We start from the raw sequence: 27,835 nt of genomic DNA on the forward strand, positions 1-27,835 counted from the left end.
GTTTTAAGTAATTCACATGCTAGGGGTCAATGGGTTTGATATTTTAAAATACAGGGTGTCAAATTGAGGTGAAAAATAATTTTTTGGCTCTGAGGACGCTTCTTTTTAAACACTCTCCAAACAAGAAGAGTGAAGTGGCATTCCTAAATTAACCCACTCATGTTAGACAAATGAACAAGTGATAGGAAAAAAACCAGCTGACTTTTTGTGGTTTCTGGGTGAGAAGAGAGGGCCACTCAGAACCAATGATCATCTGTGAAATAAGGAAGCAGAAATTCTTTAGTTACGGTCATTTACAGTTTATGCCTAAGAAACAAAATCACCTGCTAGCCTGGGGGTGGGCGGGTCCTATGTGTCCTAGGCCCCATGACCTTGAGGCCACATTGCTGAGGAGAGGAGGGCCCTGACAATGATTGTGACGATTTGGGGTCGCCAGAAGATGGAGACAACGGGGTGGACACGTCTGGGAGTCTTTCCGACGGAACCGCGGACCGAAGGGCAGTGTAGCTGGGCTGGCCTATTCAGGCCGTGTGATAAACGGACGTCTTAGTTACTGAGCTAGCGGGTGTGAAATGCCCCCCCCCCCCGCCCCCCGCGCGGCCAGCACCGTGGGAGGTCTTCCATCGTGTTTTAAAACCTTACTGTTTGACGATGAAACAGTCATCGGGAGTCAAGCGGCCCCCCCCCCCCAGGCCGGCTGCACTTGCCACATCTGGGTACACTTTAGCAAAGGAGCAGTGAGCACCTCTCCCCGAAGAGGGCCGGAGCAGGAGTTTTAAAACTGTTAATAGACAGACAGGCCTGCAGCAGCTCCTTTCAGGATGCGGCTCCGCGGCCCTTTCTCTGGCCTCCAGGCCTCACCTGACGTTATCTTGGCTCGGCGGGGTGTAGTGCCCAGCCTGGACGCCGGAGGCCCGACGGAGCGTCTGGGCTCCCAGAATGGCCATGCCTGCGGCCTGCAGAGGCCGGACCTCACACCCCTTACTCATGCCTTTCCTGCTCAACATCTCAATCCAGTTCGTAACATCTCAATGCAGTTTTAAAACATCGACACCGGGGGCTCCGTTCAGCCTGCACGGGGGCTCCAGGACGGCGAGCGGCGACCTCGGGGAAGTGAGAGGAGTTGGAGGGGGTCTGGGGTGCCGGGGGAAGAGCCTTCCCAGTCCTTAGCCGCCAACTCCCTCCGCAAACAGGGCTCCAACGCCGCAGGTCACGGGCACTGAATTAATCTAGGTGCTGCCGGCGCGCGGCCTGACCCCTAGCTTTCGTGTCCACACTCTAAGCTCGACGCGGCGCGGCGCAAGCCCAGGACCCCTACTCTCGGGCCCCCCAGGCCGTCGCGCGTCTCCGTCCCGCGAGGCCGGGAGCTCCCACCCAAAGCAAGCCTTTAAAAATAGCCGCGGCGAGATCCAGGCAACAGGAAGGAACATTTTTTTTTTTTTAAATGTGTAAAAAATGTTTTGCTTCTTGTAGGGAACACAACCGCTGCAAGTTCCAGCACACAGGGCCCCTCCCGCGTACCCACAGCCACCGCCGCCTCTCCGGCAAGGCGCGGGCACCGTCTCCCGGATCCGGATTTGGGGAGCGCAAGTGCCCCCTGTGGCCGGCCCGCGCCTGACCCCGCGGGCCTGAGAAGGCAGAAGCAGCCGGCGCGGGGCCCAGGAGGAAGTTGGAGCCGCGGGGCCGGGAAGGGGGCAGGTCGGCGCCGCGGGCCAGGCGGGGGCCCGATGGGGCCAGAGCCACCCCGGGGCGCTGCGCCCAGGCCGGCCTGGGCTCGCGTCCCCCCACGTGGCCGGCCGCCCGGGGCCCCACGTGGAAGGGGCGGAGGAGGAAGGGGAGCGAAGGGAGGGCCGGACTCCCGGCCGCTGTAGCAGGACCCCCGCCCCCGCCGCGGAGGCCCCAGCGCTTCGCTAGGGCCTCCCGGGCGGGGCCGGGCCAGGGAGTGCCCGCCGCGCCCGGCCCCCTCGCCCGCCGGCCGCGCCTGTGTGCACTTTCGCGGAGCCACTAATCCCCCGAGAGAGCCGATTTGTAGTGAGGAGTATCTGTAGGGGGCGAGGCCGGCCCATGTGGGGTTGTGTCATTGGTTTGCAAAGAGAGACCCCGCCTTTACCCAAAAAAAAAAAAAAAAGAGCGAGGAGTGAGCGAGCGGCGACCCTCACCTCGCCTCCCGCCTCGCTCCTGCGCAGCCGGCGGGCACCGAGCGTCGCGGCCGGCGCCGCTTCTTTCCCTTTCCCTTTCTCTCCGTTTTCCGCCTCCTTCCCCGGAGGAGAAAACAAATAAAGAAGAGCAAATAGCCGGGAGGCGCAAGGCATCCAGGACGCTCCCTCCCCCGATCCAAGTTGGAATTAGCATCCTCTTGGGGGTGAGCGCGGCGCGGGGCGAGCGCGGGCCGGGGACCCCCAGCACAGCCCCCTCCCGGCGAGCGGGCGCGGGGCTGGGACTGGGGTGGGGAGGATCAGGAGCCGGGTGGGCGGAGGAAGGGGGTGGGGTGGGTGGGGAAGTAGGAAGAGGCTCGGCGGCGAGGGGAGGAGGAGGAAGGGAAGGGGAGGGGTAGGGTGGGGAGGGGAGGGGAGAGACCGGGAGGGGAGGGGAGGGGAGGGGAGAGACCGGGAGGGGAGGGAAGGGCGGGAGGGGGAGGGGCGGGGGAGCTGGAGAGATTAAGTTTTTGTGTGTGTGTCCCTGTGTGCGTGTGTCACTTTAAGGTGGCCCGGGAGCGGCCCAGAGGAGCCGGCGGCGGCCCGAGGAGCGAGGGACCGAGCCGGGAGCCATGCCGCGCTGAGGGGGGGCCGCACAGCCGCCGCCACCGCCACCGCCGCCGGGTGGGGTGGGAGGGGCGGGAGCCGCCGCCGCCGCCACCGCCTCCCGGGTGGGCGCCCTTCGCCGTGGACGCCGGCGGCCCGGGACGAGGTAAGAGGGGCCCCGGGGGAGGGCTGGGGCCGCTGCCGCCCCCGCCTCACCTGCGGCCGCGGGCTGGGGGCGCCGCGCCCGCGCCTCACTGCGCCACTCGGTGAGGGGGGGGGAGGAGGAGGGCGAAGGACACGGAGCCGGCATCCGAGGACATCTTTGGTCTGCGCCCCCGTGTCCCTGCTCGGCGCCCGGGGGTGGGAGCCGGCCTGGAGGTCCCTGCCTGCCGCCCCCCGCCGCTGATCGCGCCCGCCGGCTGCCGTTTGTGCCAGGATTTCTGTTGTTGTGATGAGAGTTGATGAATGCGAAGTAGGCGGTCACCTTCCTTCCCATCAGGATTGGAAAAAAAAAAAAAAAAAAGAAAAAAAGAAAAAAGAAATCCCGAGCGCGGCGGCGTCCGGAGGGCAGCGGCGGCGGCGGCGTCTCGGCGACGGTTTCCTAGGCGCCCCCGGCTCCTGCTCCCCGAGGCCGGTGGGTGCGCGCGCGGGGGCCGCCCGCGACCCAGGCCGAGCGCGCGGCGCGCCGCGGGGACAATACGGCCGGATCCCCCGGGACTGGGAGTCCGAGCGCGCGGGGCCTTAGGCTTGCGGGGCGGGGGCGGGGGGGGGGAGCGCGGGGGTCCGCTGGGAAACCGGGGCGCGCGCGGCTCAGGGCCCCCTGGGGAGCGGCCCCTGCTGGCCGGGGATCCCGCGCGGCGCCCCGGGAGCGCAAGTGAAAGAAGGGAAAGGAGGCGAAGTGGAACCCTTTTGTTTTGCCGGCCCCGCATTGTTGGCTCCTCCGGGCAGCCGGGCCACATCTGCCGCCGCCGCCACCACCACTGCCGCGCCGGGCTCGGCCCGCCAAAGTCGCAGCGGGGCGGGGGCCCGGGGCTGGCCGGGCGGCGGGCGCGGGCGGGGGCCGAGCGGGCCGGGCATTTCCTCTGCCCGTCCGCGCTCCCGCGGGCACCACTTCCTCCTCGCCCGCCGCTGCCGCCGCCGCCGCCGCGGCGAACCCGGTCTGCCCGCCTCCCCCTCCCGGGCTGCACTTTTCGGGTGGGGCGAACCAAAAAGAAAAAGTTTCGCAGGAGGGGCTGGCGAGGGCGCGCCCGGGGCGGCGGGGACCCGGCGCGGCGCAGGGACAGACGGGCCGCCGCGGTCGCCTCTTCCTCCTCGTCCTCCGCGGCGCAGGACTGACCCGCGAGGCCGAGGGGAAGCGCCTTTCTTTCTCTCCCTCCCGCTCTGCCCAGCGCTCCGGGGCAAGTTGGGCAGAGGCGCGCGGGAGCCGGGGCGCACCGGGGCCTTTCTCCGGCGGGAGGCCCGGCGGCGTAACTGCTTCGCCCGCAGCCCACGCAGCGTCCTGGCGCTGGGAGGCCGCGGGCCCGGGAGCTCGGCGCGGTCACCGCCGGCCGCGGCGAGACACACACGCGCACACACACCCTCCCGTGGCTCGCTCTCGGCCGCGGCGGATGGTCACGGACCCTGAGTGTGCGTGTGCGCGCGAGTGTGTGGGGTGCCCCCTCTCCCGAACCCGAATACTTTTTCCGGAGGCGGCCCCCAACAGCAGTTGGCTCCAGGGGTCCCCGTGTTTAGTATTTTACAGGCGGAAGGAGGAATTTTTCGTAGAAATCCCGCTCGCTCTGCGTCCTTGCGGTGGAGGCTGCTGGCAGTGGCCTACGTCGTCCTGCCGGGCTCACTTGCCCTATGCAGGGTAAACAGATCTTTCTGGGGTTTTTTCCCACCTTTTTTTCTTTAAAGATTGGAGATCAGGTTAAGTTCTTAGAGAGTCAGATGTGAGTGGCTTGAAGGGTAGACAAGAGAATTGTATTCTATAAATATGCATTGGGAATTTAAAATGCTAAGTGCCTTATTTGCAATTCTGTTGGATATTCTAGAGACTGGTATATTTTTATCTGACATGGATAATTTGGAGGGGACGTATATTTTGGTTAGTTTACAAAGTGATTCTGCCTCCCGACTTCGGCGAAATGTATTAAACTCTCCTACTACTCTTTCAAAGAAGATTCTCTACTAGGTGCTTGGGTTCAAAGACAGTTTTAAAATTACCTCGTGTTCAGTACCTAAGACTGCTGTTCCGCCTCTAGGGTTCTCACAGTGGAACTAGTTTTCATGTACTTCGGAGAATTTCAGTGTTTGGAAAAATTTTTTAAATAAATCCTTTACGTTTTGAAGTAATGGTACTTTCAAGGATCTTGTTTTTATAATCTTTTGATTTCAAAGCATACTTCTTACAGCAATTATAAAGTGATATTCAAAATGCTAATTAAATACTTTAAGTCAGAGCAGCTTTAATATTGAAACAATCAATCTTTCTTTTTTTCTTTTTCTTTCTTAAGTAACAGGACTGTATCCTAGAGTTGGAACACTAAGAATCCTTTTGTCTGCCATCAGATCTCTGAACTGCTGTGACACTCTCCTGTAAAAAAAAAAACAAAACAAAACCCAGAAAAAACCCCCACAGAAAACCTGGTGCCCTTTTTATTGCCCCCAAAAGAAAAGTTAATGAGATGGTAGGTTTCAAGCAAAAAAGCAGGCCCTCCTTCTTGCAAAATATGCTTACAGTTGCCATTGAAGTTGTATGTTAGCCGTGAATGCACTTGCCTTTAATGAAGCCGGTTTAATCGTTCACACTTGATCAAGTATAACAGGACCAAACAAAGGAAATAAGCCAGCATATTTCTGTAGAGCGTTGAGGGGTTTAGTGTAAGTGTTGATGTCGGGTCACCCCCTCCCCCCACTATGCCCCCAGTGCGAGAGAGTGAGGGTTGAAGGCAAAGGGAATTTATGGTGCTGATTGGTTTTTCTGTGCCCCAGGAGTAGGGGACCCCAGTTTGTCCCTGTAGAAAGCAGTTATTAGAGGGAATTTTTAAAAATCTTGGCTTTGAGCTTGTTTTGAACCTGACAATATGCTTTTTTTGTTCAATCCTTTTTCCTGTTTGGGAAGGTAAGGCGGGGGTGGGGGTGTGTGGGTATGTTGTCTCCCTCATTTCTAATTGTACCTTAATAAGGCTGAGTGGATGGAGGGTGGTGTTGCTCTGCAGTTTGAGTTCCAAGCCCTGTGTTATTTACGACTTCACTTCGGATCTTTTGAAACTGGCCCTTGAAAGGGTGTTCTCCTGGGGGAGGGGCAGCGTGAATTACCTTTTCTTAACTGCAATTTTTCTAAAAAACTTCTTTGTCCCTAAAATGTATTTCTTTGCTAGGCACAAGTTGCAGCTTATTCTGGGACTTAGTCATCAACTCAAAGAAGAAATATTTGCAAAGTGTGTCTTCTTAAGGTTAAGAAAGTAAAAAAAGTTTCGCTACTTAAAAACAAACACTACTAGCGTTGTAAAAATACACCAGTGACATACTTCGTGAGATATTTTGGCCTTTTAAGACCCAGGGCACACCTGTTCCTGTCCCTGCAGGGTTGAGTTTGCTTTCCTTGGCATTGTTAATAAGGTCGTGTACACAAGATGAAACAGGAAAACTTGCTATCTGTATAATCATTAACTAGCCAATCAGTTATCCTTTCAGGGAATAATCGATAACTTTACTCTTGACTTTTAACACCCCACCCCCCTGCCAAAGAAATTGTCTCTGTAGGTCTGGCAAGTGTTTTAAAGAGAGTCGATGAAACAGCCCCAACAACAAACGAACAAAACTAGAGATCATCCTGCAGCTTTTGCAATGTTCAGCGTAGCTAGCTGGCCACGGGGTCAGTAAATGATGAGTGCATAAAATCAGAATTGAACAAGCAGTGCCCAGGGTTTGAAAAGGATATTGTTGGCAACTGTTTGAAATGCTAAAGCAAAGGGAGCTCAGGATGGCTCACACCACTTGAAATCCTTGAGATTCGAGGATTAAAAACAACAAGGGCCTGCATCCCGGGCACACCCCTTCTTTGAGATCCAGCACCACAGTGCCATTTACCAAAAGTCCTTTTCCTTCGTGAATCACTTTTGAATGCAAAGTTACACCCTCCACATTTAACCGCTTTCCCCAAATGGAACAAATTTAAAGTGGAGTGGCCATCCCCGTTGTCATTTTCTTTTCTTTTTATTTTTTTACCGCTGTCATTTCAGTAGAGAAGGGCTGTCATCATGTCGAATGTGAGTGCAGCCTGGGTCCCTCTGTGAATAATCTTTCTATCGGTGACAAGCAGCAGGTGAAGTGTCCTGTGTCCCTGATACAGGCCACAGACTTAGATTCATAAAGTGCGTGATCAGGGGAGGGAATTTTATCTGTTGGGCAGGGCCCAACTCAGGTGATCTTTCCAGTGGCTCACTGGTAATTCCATCACAGAGGACGGAACACAGTGTTGCAGTAATGAAAAAATGAGAGTGCATTTTGCCTGACGCTTTGAAGAGAAGTACTTGTGCTTAGCAGAAGTGTCTCGGTGTAGTGAAATATTGGGGTGCCTTTTCCTCCACAATCTTCTGTGAATCGCTAGTTTAGGAATGCTCGCGTGGACTACTGAAAAACTTCTAGGAGGCACAGGAAAATGCTGGAATGGATACACTCTGAGGCCACACTGCCTGGATAGATACCCGATTTTTCTCCCTTACAGCTGGTGAGCATGTCCTAATCCACACTGCAGCCGTTAAGGTTACAGTACACTGGGAAAGGAGGGAAAACTCAAGGCTTCTCCCCACGGATGAGCTCGAGAAGTTCATTTTTTCTTCAAGTCTATGTTTGACGGAATATGTATCAAAGACATATGGAAAGGGGTTTTTTTTGTTTGTTTTATTTTATTTTATTTTAAGCCCCATTTCTGGATTTGGAAAATGATACTTATTCATTGCTAAAAACTTCAGAACCATTTTCAAGGTGTTCTGTGTTTCTTTTGATCATGATTTAATGGATGGCATCCAGAAGCCATCAGTGTGACTTGCGTGATATTCACAAATTACTGTTGGGGCAGATTCTACAGTGTGTGTTTAGTTCTCATTATCGATGTTTTAAAGCCTAGATTTATGGCTGCACTTGGGTATTCAGGACTTCTCCGGTGAAAAGAAGGACTTTGCACATTGTGCAAAAAAAAAAAGGGGGGGTGGGGGTTCACAAATGAATACAGAATGTACAATAGGGAGAGAGCCAGGCCATTGTTTGTGTGGAATGTTGACAATGGGAGCCAAGGGGCAGTTTGGCCTTCATTCTTCCAACTGCTCGAGAACACAGAAACTTCGGGAGCTGCAGACGAGATGGGAACCAGAGGCATACTGGCATACTCATCTGCCTTTTGCCCGGCATGGCAATGTGGGCCACTGGTCTACTCCTTTCCAGAGTTTTCTTAGAAGGTGGTCTCTTTTGGACTGCTGGGGACCGTTGTGTGCTCTTCTCGGTAATCTGCTTTTTGGAGTAAAGATTCTAAAGGCAGAGAGAAGGGTTCTTCAAAGAAAAGTGTAAAAAGCAGTCTCCCCCTGCCTCCCCGCCCCTCAGAACGACATTTTAAAGAAATCCTATTCAGCCTTTACCAGAAATTGAGGCATTTTAAGTCGCAGGAAACTGTCGTGTTTATTTTTAGTATTCCTCATGTTGAAGTAGTTTTTAATCTATAGTGTTGAGGAAGGTAGAGCTAAAGTGAGTATCTATTGGGTTTTCGTGTTTGGTTGGACAGCTGCTGTCATTCCTGAAAACACTGCTGTGTGCATTTTTTCCCCCATGCGCGGAGCCCTCCTGCTTCCACGTGGGAGCTGGGGTTCCAGAACCCTGTTCCAGCTCCGCAGTTCAAGTGGCAGTTATTACTGTGGCCCTTCTCTTTTGTCCCTCTACCCTAAGTGGAATCAGCATAGACATCGACTACCATTGGGGGCTGATGCCTGTTCTGATTTTATCGAGGTGCACTTGGTTGAGAACTTGAGGGCCAGGTGACCTTTCCCATCTCTATCAAGACCATCCCTCCTTGAGTCAGTGTTCGAGGGATGATCTGCTTTAACTGTTTCCATAACTAAATTTAACAGATGGTGGCCAAAAGTTGGCTTACTGTTCACAAAAATGCAGATAAAATGGTTGGGTTCTTATTTGTGGGGCAAGAGATGCTTTTGATTTTATGGGGAATTGTGATTCTATCCTAGATAATGACAGAGCCTTCATTTTCCCGGGTGGTATTTAGAAGGATGTTAATCCCCAAGAGCTTTTGTTGTCTGAACTTGGTGGGCTGGTCTTTGGTGGTTGTTTTCTGGGAGTCCAAAAAAAGTCGGGGCGGGGGGGGGGGGACTGTTGTGGTTGTGAAGGTGGGGGAGGGCAGTGCTTTTCATTCATTTGGCTCTTAAAATCTTTCCCACTTGTAAAATGCAAAAAAAAAAAAAAAATGCACCTTCCTTTGTGTTGTAGCTTTAACCGCCTTCAGAAGCAACCTATTGATCACCAGAAATGTGCTTTTTGCATTAAAATAAGCCCTTAATTACGACTTGAAAGACACTGTTCCTGGCTTGAAGACTGATTGGAAATAGTGGCCATATTTCTGTCTCTCATTCCAGCCTACGTAGTGGCAGGCACTGGAAGGGCCTTTTTAAAAGATGTGTAACTCAGGTGGCCAGCGGGTCTCTCTGCAGCGTTGGGACTAGCCAAGGGGTTGTAAACTCATTGCTGTGCTCCAGCCAGGCCTGAAATCTGGCCTCCAGCAATCTGTCCAAGTCCAGGACAGACAAAAACTTCATTATGGAGTCAAGGAGTCCCAGGAAGTTTTTTTGGAAGGAACAGTAGACCAAGACCACAGAGGTAAACTCTTCTGGCCTAATGGCATCCCCCCCCCCCCCAGTATGGCAACTTAAAAAGCCTACCTAATGTTGAGGCCTAGCAGAGAGCCAGTAGCAAGGTGGAAAGGGCCCAATCAATGGCAAAGTGCTAGTAGTATACCTGCCCCAGGTGTGTGGGCGGAGGACAGAGGAACTTGCAGGTGAAATTCTTTGGCTGTAGGGAGTGTGAGGCAGGGAAAAAGTTTGTGCACCTTTCCTGTTAAATGAGCTCTGTCTGGGACTTTATTATTTCGCTGATGGATGTCTTTAGTGCAGTAGGCCTGGAAGTACAAACAAAGTCACAGTGTATCCTCTGCGTCCTCAGGCCCAGGTGGGCCTGGGGAAGGGGTGGGGGCGTGTCCGCAGGCTCTTCAGGGTGGTGCAGAGCCCGCCCTGGGTTGCAGCTCCCGGGCTCAGCCAGCAGTGAGCCAGCCTAGAGAGCTAGGCTAGAGAGAGCCCGCTAGAGTGCTTGACACCCTGTCCTGGAATGGTTGAGGGGACTGGGAATGTTCCCCCTGGAGGGGAGCAGTCTCACTTGGTCACATGGGCTTGCTTTGCTGGGAGGGACGGAGCTGTGGTGACACCAGGTAAACTTTGCTGGAGAAGCTGCAAGGCCAGATGGTTGCAGGGGCTCCTAGCACGGGCTGAGCTTGGCTGACTGCTGTGTGAGGTGTGGATAGGTGGGACAAAGCTTTCCAAACACCAGAGACCACCAGGGTGGCCCTCACTTGGGGACACTTGCCTAATGAACTGCGTGGGGCTGGGGAGAAATGCTACATCTTCTTCCCAGTGGGGGTGACATATTTTAAGTTTTTTTCTGTCCGTTCCCCAGAGTTGGAACTGTGGTCTGCAGCGCTGGCCGATTGCTCTGTCTGCCCTTCAGGGACTGGATGGAGCAGGAGGCCCAGCGTGGATACCGAGTGAATGGTATTTCCACCCGCGAGCGCTCAAGAGATGTACCTTACCTTTTTCTGGGCGATTTCTGGTTATGAGCTAGAAGTCACTCCAGGAGGGCAATGAATACAGAGTATATTTTCTTGTACAGATATCAGTATGCACATATAAGTGCCTACAAGTAAAATCTTAGAATGTTTTTGATCTTAAAACCGTTTTGCAGTCATTAATCTTCACGAAGCTCCTGCGGACTAGGTATTTTGCCCGACGCAGAAAGAGTGGAATCACCTCCCCCAACTCCTGGAGAGGCTGGTGTCCGCCTCTGGTTCCCGTAGCGCGCTGGGGGTGCGGGGGCCTCGGGAACCCCCCACGTTCCGCCCTGAGGGACCACGGGGCGACTTCCGGTCTCCTGCTTGACCTTCTGATGCGGGGAGGGCGAAGTTGGGCCTGGGGGAAGCCCGGCCGTCGCACCTGGCCGCGCTCTACCTGGAGGGGGCGGGGTCTGGCCGCGCTTCCGCGCCGGGACTGCCGGGGTGCGCCGCCTTGCTGGGGGGACGGCGTCTGCGGCTCCGGGGGTGCCGGGACCCCCTGACCTCTGCGGCCCGCGGACCTGCCGGCTCCCGCCCTCCCCTCCGGACCCGCGCCCCTGGGGCTCCGGCCCACACCCCCCCCCCGCCCCTTACCTCGGACCCGCGTACCTGGCGGCCCCGCCCCTCCCCCTCCGGGGCTCGCGGACCTGTGCCCCCCACTTGACACCGCCGGAAGCGCCCCTCCCCTGGCGGTGTCCCTTTCACTTGTAAATAGCAGCCGATTCTCGCCGGGGGGAAGTCATCTAGAGGTGATAGAAATGGCCCCTGCCCCCCCTGTGCCCACTTCCGCCTTCCTGCCACAGGCATTTGTGCGGGGGTCCGGCCGGACGCCGCCCACACCCGCAGAGGCCTTCGCGGCCCTCCGGGTCCCGGGGCCCGACAGGGAAGGAACCACCAGACGACTCAGGACTCCGAGGTGGGTCCCGAACCCGCCCCCGAGGCCCGGAGCTGAACCAGGTCTGGACAGCGCCTGAGTCACCCCACCCCGCAGCGACCGTAGGCTCCAGGGACCCCAGCTTGGGGGTCGCCTTGTTCTTGTCTGGACCCCTCCACCCCAGCCACCCAGGGGACAGGGAGGTCGGCGGATTCGGCGGGCGGAAACGCACAACTCGGCCGGCTTGGCATCCCGTCCCCCGGGCGGTGTCCCCGCCGCCGCCGCTCCTCCTGCCGCCTTCCAGCTTGGGTGTTTCACGGGTGCGAGCGATGGCGCCGTCCCGGCTGCCGCGGAAGCTGCGGCGGCTACCCAGGCCTTGCCCGGAATCTGCGTCCAGGACCGGCGACCTTACTCCGCTGGTCGCACTGCGGGTCCTGATGGGCCTGTGACTAAAGCCAGGATGGTCTTGGGCTTCTCCACTTTGTCCCCCTGTTCTCCCTGCTGGAAGAATTTTCTGTGTGTTTGGTTCCTCCTATCCTGGCGGACTTCATTTGAAACTCAATTCCACTCAGGCCTTGTGAGTACTACTGTTAGTTTTGTGAAGGTAACATCTAACTACCGTTTATTGAGCATTTACTTAGTATCTTTGTCACGTGAACGCTTGGTGTATGTTGTATTTGATCTTCACAGTAGGGGGGGGTGATGTCAGGCGCAGGAGGCACTGGGGTGACTTGCCTGTCACCCCCTGCCCCAGTGGGCAGAGCTGGGATTCAAACCAGGCTGTTGGCAGGGGGGTTCCAGCAAGATTCCTTGGCAGAGGAGGAACTCCTGGGTTGGGAGCCTGTCGCCTGACCCTGAGAGCAGAATGGAAGTGAGAATTCAGGCTTACCCCAAATCTGGCATGTTCTCCCCAGGATTCAGATGGGCTTCTCAGAAACAAGTCGTCTTTCTCTGGCCTGGGTTGGCTTCCAGATCACATGGGGCCCTGAGAAGTCGGCTTGTTTTAATTTCCGTCTTCGATTAGTGATCTTTTGTTAGCATCTCACAATCTAATGCCAGGGAGGAATTTCTAGATAGTTTCCTGGACAAGGCCTGTTTTAAATTCCCTACAGTTTTTGGGTTAATGATCAGCATGGCTCCTGAGAGAAGCCTCGGGCAGGCTTAGCAGTCAGGGGCCCTCTTGGATGCACGGGGATAGTTCTGCCCCTCTGGATCCCAGACTCACTGTCCAGGCAGAGCACAGACATCCCGAAGGACCTCAGCAGCCTGGCACAGTGCTGTTGTTCCAGCCACGTTCCTTCATTTACCCTCGGATCCTCTCCCAGGTAGAAGTGATGGTGTTTTACCAGGGAAGAAACCAAGGGTCAGAAAGGTTAGTAACCAAGGGAGCCGGAAGTTTAGTTGGTTACCAGTCCATCTTGAGCTCGTTTCTCTGTAATTGATTGAGACTTTGGGCTTTTAATTGCGACTTGGACAATTGGGGACGGCCAAATTAGACCCCTTCAGCGCTCGCCATCTCATTTTATCCCTTGCTTTCCATCTGGGTGTCTGATGCCACTACCCCACCCCCTCCCAACACACACACACACACACACACACACACAGGTTGTGTGGATAGCTTTTACAGTGCTTAGGGGTTTGGGCGGTAAAATTGTATTTGGTGGTCAGAGTACCATTTTATCAGACTCAGATTTCCAAGTTTGTGGTCTAGGTTAGTGATCTCAGTTTTTCAAAGCTAGCCCCCCTGCTTGCTGGTGTGTGCCCCTTTCTTGGGGAGAGACTGGAGGTGCTGGGTGGGGTGCTCCCTTCCCTCCCTCTGGCTGCTGCTCGCTTTCCAACAGGATTCATGCTGCACATCTTCCAACAGGAGTTGCTTCCTGTGTTCTACATGGGGGGATCTGGGAGAGGAGACAGGGAAGATGGGGAGGATTTCATCTAATTGGAAGAGTCTGTTTGCACCATTCCTGTAAAAACCGGCCAGAAACTTGATTCCGCTGGGTAAACCTCCTTTGGGTGGCTGCCCTGCGTTTGTGTTGGCCTTAGAAAGGAATTCGAAATCATACTCGTGAACAAAAGCAGCAGCCTTCTTTTCAAAGAGTCTATCAGAGAATTGAAAGGGAATGGCACGAAGTTGGGTGTGTCCTGAAATCTGGACAGGAGCCTGCTTGGGTGATGAACTCACCTGAATGGCACCCGGAGCCGGTGACGTGAGAGCTCTCCCTGACCTTGGCTTCCTTTAGGGTAAGGTCCCCACAAGGTGGAGATTTTCCTGAAAAACAGGCTTTCCTTTACTGACAAGATTACCTTCCCGCCCTGCGGTGCTGCTCTCCCTTTCGTGAACACGTGTGTGCTTGGGAAGTGCCTGACGTCCTTGCTGGTGTTCCAAGCGTGACCCCCCCCTCCCCTGCCAAGGTGTGGGGGGTGGGGGAGAGGGGCTCCGCAGACGCCCCATCTCACTCAGTCTTTGGGTTCTTCCTGGTCTGGAGGGCTGAGGGGAAAGGCCCGGAAGGGGGGTGTCTTTTGACCAGCTGGTCCCATCAGCCCCGGTGTGCTGGCTTGGCTCTAGTTTAGGTGATGACTGTATTTCTGTTTTAAGTCCCCCATGCAGGTTTCAAACAGGTCTCCATGCTGCTTCCGTCCCCACAGGGGAGGGGCTCGGGGGGACAGGAGAAAGGAGAAGCTGCTTTGGGCCACACCGCCTGGAGAGGGAACGGGGCTCAATCTTAAGGCATCTCCACCTAGACGACACCCCGATGTCCCTGGGCTGGCCCCACCATGCAGGCTCTCCATGGGAGCCAGGGGTCATCGGTGCCCTCAGAACCGGCCTTCGGATCTGTGGTGTAGAAGGTGTGTGTCCCTGTCCTGTTCCATGTTTCGGGGTTCCCTGGCTCTGTAGAAAGGCCCCTGAGCTTGGCATCCAGGACCCTCCAGCAGGACACGGGCCATCTGATGAGTGTCCCGTGTGTCCGTGTTGGTGCCGCACTGAGGACACCAGGTTTCCCAAGCCCCGATTTTTCTCCACCTCGGCCCCTGTGCAGGGTCTGTTGCTTCTCCTGCTCTTCCAAGGTGCGGGTTGCTTTTCAGTCAGGGCGGAGGATTTTTCTTTCTTTCTTTCTTTTCTTTTTTTTTTTTTAACACACTTCCTTTCTTCTCATTTCTCAACTAAGCCTGGGATTAAGACTGTGGCTTCAACTGACAAAAGCCAGGAGATTTCAGAATTAAAGTTGGAATTCTATCTGTAATGATGTCTTCCTGAGTATTTAAGGAGGACTTTGAACCGTGGGTAATTTTTTTTCCTTCCTGAACTGGCCAGATGTGCTCTGAGTTGTGGGCAAAGGAAGCAGCTCCACGTGATTGGAGTTTTCTTTGTGATGATTGTGACCTTGCCTTAGTGGAGTCCCCTGTGTCCCAGGGGCGCAAAAGGGAAGAGGCTTGTGACGGGCCGATGTTCGGGTTGTGTTCTTAGTGTGTGTGTCACGCGGGCCCGAGAGCTTCGAAGCTGCGCCCCTCCCCAGCTCAGCAAAACCACTTGAAACGCACTTTGCAAGTATAACTCTAGTTCTTTAAAATGTTTCTCCACCAGAGAGATTAAAAAGTTGGGTTTTGTTTTGTTTTGTTGTGATTCCTTTCATCTTATGGGGCAGCTGTGGCAGGCGGAGGGCAGAGTGCGAGGCAGAGGGACTGGTGGGAGGCCGGTCTGGGATCTCTCGTTGGGGGGGGGGGGGGTCAGGCAAGAACGACTTTTTGGCCTTGCCTGGAGTGGGGAGTTTCACAAGCCAGTGATCACTTGGCAGGACAGGCTCCAGGGTCAGATCCAGAAGCTTTGCCCTGGGCCATCCCAGCAGCCCACCTGGGAAACCGGGGTGACCTGTGTTCTCTGCCTGTGCACTTTGGTGAGTGCAAGGAGAGGTCCCACAGAAAGGTTGTGAATGTCAAGCTTCCAGACTGATGCTGGGCCAAGGAGAGTCGCCCCTGTCCTCAAGACCCTAGGAGAGGCAACAAGATAAATATGGACTGACCAGCTGGGGGAGAGGCATCAGATGGGACAGACGGTTTGAGAAAGTGTATGTGGCAAAGGAGGCAGGGAAAGCTGCTTGCCTGCATTTGGGATTCACGGAAGCCTTGGAGAGGACTTAATCTGAATCTAAAATGAGGGTCAGAATTTTAAACTACTGGCAACAGGCCTGACACATCGTAGGTATTTGTTAAATTTTTAAAAATGCAAAATATGGACAAATTAGCCTCTTCTGCCCCGAGGTGCCGTGTGCCCATTGGAACAGGTTTCCTCGTGTCCCTCACACCGCCACAGTGGAGATCAGAGAATCCTGACCTTGGCAGTGGAAAGAGGGGTTCCCCTTGAGTGTTGGGGACAGGAGAGAAGGCTCCCTGGACTTTGAGATGGGGCTTGCTACGCACAGATGGTGGGCCAGGTCCTGGGGAAACGGTCCCACAATGGATGGGAGGTTTAATCCTTTGCCACAAAGGATGGGTGAATTTTATGGAGCCTCGTGAAGTGCCAGGTGAAATGGGTGTGTGGTGAGTAGTGTTTGAGGGCGGGAGATCCAGATCCTGGTGCTGTTTAAAAAAACAAAACAAAACAAAAAACCCTACAAGACAAACAGGGATATAGGGGCGGTGGCTGGTTAGGCTACAGAGCAGCTCATCTTCTCAATGATTTCTGGGGCCAAAGTGATAACCTGAAATTCATACTGTTTTTAGACTGGAATGTTACTCTGTATTAGGTGACTCTGAGACCTCATTTACTGAGAAATGCCCAGTAAAATATTTACTTTCTCCTTAAGACCTATTTTCCCTTACTTTGGAGAGAAGGAAGAAAGAGGAGTGTTGGGTGCTGCCTACCTCTGCCTCAGGACGGCCCACGTCGGGGCTCCAGCTGCTGCTGCCCTGGACAGGCGGGGTCCCCTGGAGAGCCAGCCCCGTGCTCCCCGCCCCTTCTCTACAGAGTTGATCAAACGCAGTGCAGGGGCCCTGACCGGCCACATCCCTAGGGGAATTTATGCTGAAGGCACTACGGCAGCCCCCTTCCCTGCCAGCTTTTGTCTTCACATAGTCCCGTCCCATCTCCAGGCCCCGAGCAGGCAGTCGGAGGGTCGGCCTGTCCCGGAGAACGGCTTGTTGGGGTTGCCTTCCCGGCACGTGGTGGCCCCTTAGCCAGCAGCAGCTCTGGTGATTGGCCCGGGCTCCCCTGGGTGGCCTGTTTGCTGCCTGTGTTCCCACCCCCGGCCCTGGAGATAGGATGGCACTTGCTCATCTTCTCCCAGGACAGTCATCCACTCAGGGGGACTGATGGGGTGCCCATTGGGGCCAGGCACTGCGTGGGTGCGCACATGACCACCCCTGCATTTCGTGTTGGGCTATAGGTTCAAGTAGTAGAGTCCCGGGAGCATGAAATGACGAGGCAGGGGTGCGGGGGGGCTGGGGGGGAGCTGTGTTCTGGAAGATGTCCTACTGGGGTCCGTGGAAGGGACAGTTTGTTGCCTTCAGGGTGCGCTGCTCATTTCATGGACCAGCAATTTCTTTGGGCTCAATTCATGCCTTTAAAAAAAAATCTCCCTTGGAAAGCAAGATGATCCTTGAAAATGCCCTTGGGAGGCAGCTGGCACTGGAATGTGAGGGCATCTCAGGGGTCAGGGGCCAAAATATCATATTTCCCCACTTGGAAATCCCAGGGAGAGGTGTACAGTGACTAAAGGCTGATACATGTGGGAAGGGCCCAGGTGTTAGCTGGTTGTCTTACCTCATCATCATCATTCTTGGTGATGGGGGTGGTGGTCTAAGAGGAGTGGGAACCATGGGTAGTACCTGGGGCTGCGGTGGGTGTTCAAATACCAGGGACTAAGTCCCCTTCCGCCTCGGCCTTTTTCAAGCTGCCTGCTACATGGCTTGCTACATCCCTCTAAAATACCACATTGGAGTTAGAGTCCCGGAGCCAAAGGGTCCTTTGTGCCCTGCTGGGTCAGCGAGAGGGCCAGCACCCCTCAGCCCGCCCCTGCCCCAGGTCCTGCTCTGGCCTGGCCTGTGAGTGGAGTCCACGGGTTCAGTGCGTGTATCAAGCGGTAAGAAGCTGGCTATGGGCTTGGTGGTTTTTGCATGAGTGATTCGTGCTGTCCCCAGGGAGGGCCTGTGCCCAGGTGGTTTGAGAGGGTGTTCTCTGGAGCAGGGCTTGTCCGGAGCCCCCCCTCTGGTCAAGAGTCGGTCTCCTGGAGCTGCACCCAGCCTACTGTGGGAGAAGCTCCAGGTGGGGCCGGAACAGCTCTATTTTTAGCAAACTCCTCCCGGTGGCTCCTAGCGCAGCCAGCCCAGAACCTGCCAGCTGCATGCACGACCATCCTTCTCGAACAACAAACCTCTTCCCAGCACACATCCATACTCGAGTCTAGTTATTGAACATTTGGCACGACGAATGATTGAAAGATTTTCCATGTCTTGAGTAACCCCCTCCTCCTCAAAATCTGAATGAATAGATTTGGAAACGGAAATAAGGATTTCTGCCTGAACTAGTCTGATTTTTTTTTTTTTTTTTGGTTTAAGAGGGATTCTCCACCCCCTAGAACAGCACCAGGCTTTCCTGGGGATGGGAGGGAAATTCTGCGTGTCCCTGTTCACAGTGGAGCTGGATCTGTACTCAGATGCTCTTGCCGTGGAACTTTCTGCTGACCAGTCAGTGGTGTCCACCGAGGGGGCCTGGGCTGAGCGTCACGGCATGCTGGCAAGGGGAGAAGTTGGTTTTACAAATTACTTACAAGGTGAGTCACTTTAGGGAAGCACACTTTGGAAATCTGCATACACGCGGCAAGGGTGGGTGTAGCGGGCGGGCACCGACAAGGTCAAGGCGCCAGGCCCGTCCACTTCGTTTCGCAAGTGAACCAGGGAACCTCTGGTAGCTCTCGCAAGCCGGCCGCGTTCCTTCCCTGTGTTTCCAAACACAGATTTGGGGACACCTTCTGTTTTTGAAATGTAAGTAAACACATTTTGTGGCAGATCCTTTGTATCTTAATCAGTGGATTTATTAATTAGTAGGCTTCGCTGAGGCTGAGAGCTTGTGTTTCCGCATAGATGACAGCTTACCTTTATTCTGTGTGTAGAAACACTTTGTCAGACACGATTGTACTTTTTAGTAACAACCGTGACCTGAGGCAGTGAGGGGGTGGGGTTATCTCCTCCCACTTAGGGTCTCACGAGCCACGTGGTTGGGCTCCCAGTTTGAAAGTGATGGAGCTGGTTCTGACCTGCCTCTTCTCTGCCCATACCGAGCTGTCTGAAGAGCAGCTTTGTATTCAGATAACCCAGTGTTGGTTTTTTTTTTTTTTAAGATTTTATTTGAGAGAGTATGTGCACGGCTGTCTGCACTCACACCTGTGCGTGAGTGGGAGGAGGGGCAGAGGGAGAGGGACAAGCAGACTCCCCGGTGATCTGGGAGCCCAGCCTAGGGCTCGATCTGGGGACCCTAAGGTTATGACCTGAGGTGAAGGCAGATGCTAACAGACCAGCCCCCCCCCAAATACCCCTCAGATAGCCCATTCTAGGATGAGGGTGTGTGTACAGATTTGAAGGCAGGGTGGGGGTGTGGGGAAGTCCATCTGGTTTGAAGAATCTGGAGCCTTTGGCCTGAGTTCCAGGTGGTAGGGTCAGGGTGAGTTTGAAGGAGGGATAAGCATGGTGTCCTCAGGTGAGTGATTTAAAGGGCCTCTTACTCCTTGATCTGAGGTTGTTAACTGTGGGCTTGAGTTTTTTTGCCCTTTCTGGTTTGGGTAGATGCTTTCTGGGGGAAGATTGGGATACCTTTTGACTTACACACAGAGACACTTACTGTGAGAGAAATTCCAGCCGTTAACCTTAACCATGACATGGCCAAGTGGCACCGGGACAGATGTCTGGGGCCACGACTCTGCTTGAGTATGAGAAGTGGAAGCCTTTGGATGCTAGCAGTTTCTCTGGGGGCTGCTTTTGGACTTGGGTTAGGAATGAAATGACTTTATGATTGATGGTGTTTATGAAGACTAGTGTACCTATCTGTTTTCATATAGAGATCTTAATAGAGATTAAATACAAAATAAAGAAGAACGCGTGAACGAAGATATTCCCATAAGCAATATTGTAGTGTTAGGCGGTGTAATTATGTTTTGTACACTTCCCAATTAAGCAGTTATGCATTACTGGAAAAACCACCTTTAAGAGATTTAGGAAAGCTTTATAATTTTGTAGATCAAATAAAAACAGATGCATCATATTTTATGCATAGGGTTTAAAATTTTTACATTCTATGATAAAGTAACTCAATGTGGATTGATTTGTGGAAATTTATGCAGTGACACTGAGATGCATTTGCTTTTTCTGAAAATGACCTGTTGAACAAAAATCTGCTTCTTCAGCAAATCGAGCTCCTGCTGTGCGCCAGCTTCCAGGTGATAGCAAGGGGGGTTTATCCTGAACTTCAGCAACATAGTGGTGACCTTTCAAGAACTGGAATGGGCACAGGGGGCTTCTCCACGGCATGGGTGGGCAGTAGGTGATGCGGACCTGGTGGAGGAATTGACACTCAACGGCGCTCTCTCTCCTGTGACTGAGGATGTGCTGTGCAGAGCTTAAGAACATAACCTCCAGGTGGGCCCTTCGGTCCGGGACACCTGCCCCCTGGTGAAGTCCTTCGGAAGTGACCCCACTTCCTTGTGCCTGAGGGTCTTCACGGTGGGGTGATAGGTGCTCAGGGAATCTGGGAGGGAGAAGTGAATTAATGTATGGCAAGCCCTTGACATATGCCTTGAGGAAGATCTCCAGTGTGGGCATTACTGTTATTATTATTACTGTTATAGTAGTAGTTAATGTTGGAGTGCAGAGAATGAGGTGTGGGAGTGGGAAGGACCCTGGGTCTGAAGAGGCAAAGAGAGGGCCCAGAGGGTTGTGGGGTGGCCCTGAGTTCAGATCACCACAGCCAGACGTGGCTTTTTTTTGTTTGTTTGTTTTTTAAGATTATTTGCATGCACACGAGAGAGAGGGGAGGGGAGAGAGAAAGAGAACAGAGGGGAAGAGACAGGGAGAAACAGACTCCCTGCTGAGCAGAAAGCCCGACCTGGGGCTTGATCCTTGATCCTCGATCCTCGATCCTCGCCCTGACATCATGACCTGAGCCAAAGGCAGACGCTTCGCCGGCTGAGCCCCCCAGGGCTCCAAGACATGGCATTTTAGAGTGATGGCTGTGGGGCCTGGGGGACTGGACGCGCTGTGGCCTCGGTGGGCAATGTGGGGGTTGGAGGAGCTGTCGGAAGAGTGTTCGGCGCTCAGACTGACTGGCCCCGGGGGCCTGCCGGGTGGTGGTGCTTGGGCTGCGTGCACAGTGGGTCACGTGCACAGTGGGTCACGTGTGGGGGCTTCTGCTCAAGCACTCGGGCTGTAGGGCGGCTCGGTCGTCCTCTTCAGCCAGCTCATTTCAGACCAGAGCTTGAGGGTCTGTTTCATTCTGGGCTCCTGGACATGACCCTGTTATGTTCCTCCACAGAGAAGCCCGGGTGCCAAGATCGGGCTGAAGGCTGTTTTGTCACGGTCACTTTATCTTCTGTGGGCCCCCCCCGGCCCCCACTGGTCATCTTCAGGGGCAGGCGAGGTGGTGATCCTCTTTAAAAAACGGGCCAGCAAGGGAAGCTTCAAGTCTTGTCCTGGCTCCGCCCTCAGCTTGCTGTGTGACCTTGGGTGAACTCCAGCGCTGCCCCTCTGTTTCTCCTTCAGTGGGCGTCCCTGAGTTCTCCGGATTGGGGCACGCTTTGGGGTCCCTCCCTGTGGGGACTCATCTGGCTGGGGGGACCTCCGGGGGCTCTCGAGGGCTATGGGCTGGCCCTTGCATGCGTGTCCCACACTTCCCCGGGATGACAGTGGCAGTCCTCAGCAACGGTAGACCCAACCCCACCGGGGATCTTCCTGAAGGGAGCAGGGAGGGGCTGGGGGAGCCTGTCCATTCCTGGCTGGACCTGATGCCTCTGCACTTAGATTAAAGGGGCCTCCTCCGAGGACGGAGGAGACTTTAGGGTGAGGTCAGTCAAGGCACAGTGCTCGAGGAGAGTCTCAGTTCTCCTTCCCTCATGGCAGCAGTGGGAGTGTCTTCCCTGATAAGATTGTTCCAAAGCAGCGCTGAGTTTCGGGGACACGGCCAGCGTGTGTGCAGCGGGGTCCTTCCTGCCTGTGTGGAGACCCTTCTGGGGGTGGGGCTTGGGGTGATTTCTCCGGGGGAGCTGGAGGCTGGGGTCACCGTTCTGGGACTGCAGTTGACTGCCCAGGGGAGGATGTCTGTTTTATTACTTGTTTTGGTCTTTCGTGGGGTGCCCTTTGAGAAACTTTCACATCGGTGTAATTTTCCTGTGGTCAATTTCACCCTTCCCACTTGCTATTCTGCAAGTTTGGCCAAAGATACGTACAGCGCGTGGCTGCAGAACCAGTTCCAGCACCGAGGAACGTTGTCCTGTGTTCACGTCTCGCCCCTGCCGGCTTGCCCCTGCCGGCTTCCCCTGCCGGCTTCCCCTGCCGGCCGCGGAGGAAATTGCCCCTTTTTGTTAGTAGAAAGGCCAGGTCTCAAAAGTTCGGCGAGGTAGCTAGATGTGGCCTGTGAGGCGCATCTGTGATGCCCAGGGGTCTCACTTGGCTCAGGGGGCTCTCCAGTCACAGCGGATAGACCTCCCTGAGCAGCAGGCACTCATGCCATCCCAAGGATATCCAAGACTTCAGGCATTTGGCCCAGGCTGGATAAGGTGGAGCCAGGGAGAGTCCCTGTAGTTGGAATCTTGTCTGCCCCATGAAACCCCCCGAAGGTCCCCTTTTCTCTCCCCAGAGGGGTGAGTTCCAGACCCATATGTGCAGGCCAGGGTGCTTCTCAGGCCATTGTCCCCGGGACAGCTGCTCACCCTCCTCCACACAGTGTCCTGCCAGCCCCTCTTGGAAGGTGCCCAGAGACGGGTGCTCCTCTGTCCACCCCAGCTGCTGGCTCCAGGGCCAGAGGGATCAGGAGTGACCACCACGTCCCTGCTGGCAGCTTTCTCCTTCCTCCTCGGGGGAAGCGGCTTTGGAGCAGGCAGGCAGCGTACTTACTGGGTGCCGTGGCCATTCGTGTTCTGTGACTCCTGGGGGCACGGGGCAGTGGGAGACACTCGGGTCCCCTTTTGCCTTCTTGCAGTGGTGTGGGGGAGAGCCTGGAGGGGCTAGAAGACTTCCTGTGGGAAGATCAGCGGCTGCCAGACCCTGCAGTGGGCTGCCCCCTCAGCCTCCCACCCCAGTACCTCTGCTCCAGGTAGGGTCTCTGAGGAGGGGTATTTAATGAGGCAGTGGGGACATGCAGGAGAGCGTGCCCCCTGTCACACTGCATGGGGGGCCAAATCCACTGGCTTTCTCCATGGTATTTAATATCCTCCTATTTCCGTTCAGTTGGGAGGAATTTTATGAAATGAGTCTGGGAATTTTTTAAATTGCTAGCTGGGGATCGCTACATTTATTGATTTTCCGGTTACTGCTGGAAATGTCTTCAGTCCTGGTTCTTTGCTTCCCCACTAGGGCCCCAGCACTTAGTTAGGGTGGGTGAGAGCATTCCTCCTGCTGGAGGGGCTTACGGTGCATCGTGTGTGTGTGTGTGTGTGTGTGTGTGTGTGTGTGTTAGGAAGCCCTTTAATGCCTGCGAGCTCTGACTCAAACTGACCTTGGTCCTGGCCTAAAATTCATGTCTAAGCATCCTTGGCCTCTGGGGGGTGGTCGTCTGTGGGCTGCCATCCAGTGAGTGGTTGGAGACGCAGACACATGCATATTGGACTTGGGGAGCTTCTCGGTACAAGGACACTGGAGCCTGGGGTTAGTGGCAGGAAGGTTGGCATCCCCTGTCCTGGGGGCTTCGGAGGACAGTGCTGTCCCAGGCTGGAGAGCCTACAGGGCGTGGCTACAGTGCAGTCCCCTGGGCACACCCTGCCATGACAGCCTTGTAACTGCGGTTCCCTGCACCACCCTTGGGGAGGGGTGGGAAGACTTACCCGCTCCGAGGCTGGAGTTTCTTATGGGGAAAGTTGAATGTCTACAGGTAACAGAGAAAAGTGTTTGATGTTCTGAAGGGTGTCAGTAAGCAAGAGGGCGCCATCCATGGCAGTCAGAGCTCTCAGTGGGTCTTGGCCCGTGGCGGTGGTGCACAGCTGTGAGCGCACAGTAGGACCGTGGTTCCAGGCCGTCCAGGGCCTTCCCAGCCCCCCGCCCTCCCCCGCCATGGGCTCCACGGTAAATTCTAGGTGAGAAGCCACTCCCTTGGGTGGATCCTGCCATTCCAGCGGCCTGGGAGGGAAGGGAACGGGCAGCCGCTGTGCTTGGCCGGCGGGGTGAGCCCGGTGCTGCCCTGTACGCAGCCCAGGCCGCTGCCGAGCTGGAGAATAGGAACATCCCGAGGCGTGCACGTTGTCAAATGACTGTTTCAAAGGGAGCCAGTAAAGAAGGGCCTTGGCGTGGGTTCGGGAACACCGGAAGTACATTCCTTGGGTAGATAACTAATCATGCAGCTGGGTTTTCTGAAGTACCGGGAGTGTAACAAGGAGGAGGATATAAACATAAAGGTACTCGGTGCGTCCGTAGTCAGGGCAGCGACGTGCCGCTCGAGGGCTGGCTGTTCTTCGTGTGTTCGGCTCAGGGCAACTCGGTGGCTCGCTGGGACACGGGTTTTTGGGGATGGCTGACGCGCGGGAACTGCAGGGGGACCGGACGCAAAAGTGCACCTCTGCAGAGCTGAGCATCCGAGCGAGCCTGTGGACGGGCACGCCTGTGGGTTTGAGTTCCCTGAGTTGTGCGTGCAGCTCACACCCGGGAGCCGCTCTGGGAGCGGACGGGCGTGTCAGGCGTGTCAGGGCGGTGCTCTCTGAGGGCAGTTTCCTTACCCGTTTACATCTGGGGAGTGGTTTGCTGGTCTCTCTCTTTTTTTTTTTTTTTTAAACCTTTTGGCTTGGAGAAATTTTCCCTCCGGTTATGGTAATTTTCCTTTCCTAATATGTAAATTGATTACAGCAGCTCTTTCAAGTCTTGCTCATTTGATTATCCACGAGCCTCCTTCTGCCTCTTATTTAAACTTATTTTTAGCACAGTCCTTGAAACCTCAGTGTGAGACTGTCCATCTTCTGCTCTCTGAGCTGCCGAAGGTCGTTTTAATCAGCCCCATCCACCAGTTGCCTTGCGAGTCAGGCTGACGTGGGAGGAACAGGGCCGAGGGACAGGGCCTCCTGGATGAGCCTGGTCCGCTCTGAGTGCCAGTCTGTTGCCTTCCGATCCCGGCGGGACGGGGATGGGTGAACTTGACAGGACCAGTGGCCGCCTGGATCCGGGCAGCTCCACTGACGCCGGGGTTCTAGGGCAGGGAGCAGACACACTGTTGTCACCAGCCAACCCCCAGGTGGGCCGACTCCTCGAAACCTGCCATCAGTCTGAGCAGGACCTTGTGTCATTAGGTGTCTGTTCGCCACTTGGCCAGTGGTGTGCTTTCGATGAACGATGATTTACCAGGGTCTGGTAAATCGGGGGTGGGGGGAGAGTGTGGCTGCGTTTGGGGGTGCAGAGGTATCCCTCGGTCCATCCCCTGGGGCCGTCTCTGCCGTGGATTTTCACAGGGCCGCCTTGGTCAGCAGCTGGTGACTCCCGGGTGTTTTTCGGAGTGTCACCTCGATAAGAATAAAAACGGTTTTTTGGTGCTTGATTGGATTTGTTTGCTAGAAGATTAGTACAAAAGCAGGAAGGAAAAAGAGTGTGTGGTGGAGGTGATTGCTAGAGACTGCCAGAAGGTTATTTACGGATTTCTGCTGACAGTCCTTGTTTAAAGGACTTCCCTGCGAGATTTATGAAGCCTTTCCAATTTATTGTCTTTCCAAGTTAGGTAAGCAAATAAATAGGTAATTCTCTTTTATTATAAACCTCGCCAATGTTAGATTAAAAATAAGAGGAAACTGGGCTCCGTTTTTCCAGCCCAGTGTGTTTCTGGAATTTGGAAAGCATCTTGGAAAGCCTTTTTGTTTTGTTTTTGGCCCAGGCACACTGTGCATTTAAAAGATAAAGTCTGACCCTTGATATCGTGTGTGTTGTTCACCATCCTTGAAGGGAACCAGCTGCTGGCTGCCTGGTGGGGGATGGAGACAGTGGGGACAGGGGGCTGGATGTTGAGCCAAGGGTCCCAAGGCCCTGCTCTGGGTTGAGTCCCTGTGGCTGCACCCAGAAGGGGGACCCACATCTCTTTAGGCCTGGATCGTAGCCCTCCCTAAAACACAGAACCCGTTCTGATAAGACTGGAGCTTTTCTTCCTAGACCCTTCTTCTGTCACCTTGATTTCCCTGTCCCTTTTCCTTTTGAGACCCTTCTCTGAAATTCTTGGTGCTTTCCACGCTTTTGTGAATGGTGATTTGGACACCATTGGTGTGTGAAGGACCCAGTTGGGGAACTTAGGTTTTCGGGTAAGCAGGAACATGTTATTTTGTAAAAAATAAACATCTCATCTTGGAGATGATGTCACTGCTGAAGATTTGGGCGGGGAGAGTTTGGTGACCTGGACCCTCCAAACACTACCCTCCTGGAAATCGCTCTGGCCTCTCTCAAGGCTACAGGCAGTACATCTGGGGAGACATCCTGTTAGCCTCTGGGGAGAACGTGTTGTATGTGTCTATCCCTAGATGTCCCTGGCTGAGTGGAGCTGTTTTGGAGGGAGTCATTGTTAGTGTTTTGTAACAGACTGTGGGGTCCGTGATCCGTAGCCCCTGGCCTGTGGCGGGTGCACAGTGTGAGTTCAGGGATGTCTCTGCGGGGTGGTTTCAGGAGTAAAATCGCACCCGAATAGGGAGGCCTAGAAGGTGCTGAGAAGGGTCATTCCCGAGAGAGTGGGCTCTGTGGGGTGGGGTTTGCTTTCCTTGTTGCCTCTTCCTTCTCTGGGCACATGGGGCGGGGGGAGTGGACCTTTCCTCCTTTCAGGGCTCCTGAGCTGCTGGGGGGTGGGGCGTGGCACAAAGTGTGGCGGAGGCGGAGCCAGGCCTGGGGATGGCAGCTCGATCAAGCCTGACGTGGTCCCGCCCGCAGGGAGCAGATCTCCCAACCAGAGGGCAGTGAGCAGGGCGGGGAGCCAGGCAGGGGCGGGGCGGGGCGCCGTGGCGTGGGACCCAGGCTCCTGGCCACATGCACTGAGGTCAGGGAAGGCATCTTGAAGGGAGTGGCCTGTGGGCTGCGAGTTGCAGGTGGCGGTGAGGAGGGACTGCTGAGTTGCCTCCAGCTTGTCTGTCCTGGAGGCTGCCCTGCCCTCCACCCGGCCCCCTCCGGCCACATCGTCCTCATCCCCATCTGGACCTGACATCACCTGGGAGCTTTGACAGAAGGTCTGAGCCCAGCCCCCACCCTCAGGTTCTGAGTCCCCGGTCTTGGGGTGGGACCTGCCTTGGGTCATTTGAAAAGCTCCCAGATGATTCTAATGGGCAGCCAGACAGAGAGCCACCGCCTAGCTTATCTGCCCTCAGCTGGGGCCGCTCGCCCCTTTCTGCCCGTGGCCACAAGGCACGTGCCCACAGACGGGGGCGCCGGGCCGAGATAGCCTTCCTGGGAACACGGCTCCTCAGACGCGCATCTGACGTGACAGGTACACCCGTCCTGCCGGGCCAGACACGAGGTGACCCAGAGCCGCTCACCGCTGAGTGTCAGAAGCCGGAGCCACCGGCCAGTTTCCCACCAACAGGTGAGGGTCTTTGGGGCTGTGCCATTTCCTCTGCAAGGCTCTCGTGGAGTCAGAGTGGGGTCAGGTTTGCGGACAGGTGGCCGGGAGCACGAGAGGGGGCGGGGGGTGGGGGGAGGCCTAGCTGCTGGGATTCCAGCTGCCTCAGGGCCCCTCCTGCTTATAGGAAAGGAAAGCTGCGCCTCCTGCCTCTTGAGAAGTAGCTTCCGGGAGCGTCCAGATCTCCCTGCCCGGGGCAGTGGGAAGGCAAGTGGGCTCTTGCCTCGGGAGCAAAGCTGGAGGCAGGGCTCAGGCCAGTGGAACTCTCAGGGCTCCATCCCTGGGGGCGGGTGTGAGCCCCAGAAATGGCTCTAGCCAAGGGGATGGGGTGGGGAGGGTCTTACATGCATTTTTTAGGAAAAGAATCCCAACTATCAGTAGTTCTTGCAGGAGCCTGGGACCTAATGTTCAGAGCCCCTGCGTGGGGTTCTGTGTCGGTGGGGGTGGGGTGGGGAGATGTGGGACGGGAGGGGGAGGCAGCGAAGGGTGTGGGGTGGGTGCCGAAGGGGGAACAGGGGAAGCCCTGAGGAGCTGCCAGGAATTGTCTGCTTGCAGACACTGGGCTTTGGTTTTGGTGAAGGCCCTGGGGTGGGGGA

General features: G+C 55.3%; 1 protein-coding gene across 3 annotated transcripts in view; it reads left to right on the forward strand.

Moving 5' to 3' along the window:
- Window positions 1-2,826: 2,826 nt before the first annotated feature.
- CTBP2 (C-terminal binding protein 2) overlaps window positions 2,827-27,835 on the forward strand; it is a gene marked incomplete at its 5' end in the record, with an annotated part of 155,531 nt that continues 130,522 nt past the window's right edge. Inside the window, one exon of one of the 3 annotated variants that reach the window (XM_080822753.1) lies at window positions 2,827-2,907. Of the gene's footprint in view, window positions 2,908-3,296; window positions 3,376-27,835 lie in introns of those variants that run through there. The other 2 variants (XM_080822756.1, XM_080822754.1) reach the window with 2 other exon arrangements.

The sequence above is a fragment of the Martes martes genome (genome assembly GCF_963455335.1).
Source record: "Martes martes genome assembly, chromosome: 14".
Lineage (NCBI taxonomy): Eukaryota > Metazoa > Chordata > Mammalia > Carnivora > Mustelidae > Martes > Martes martes.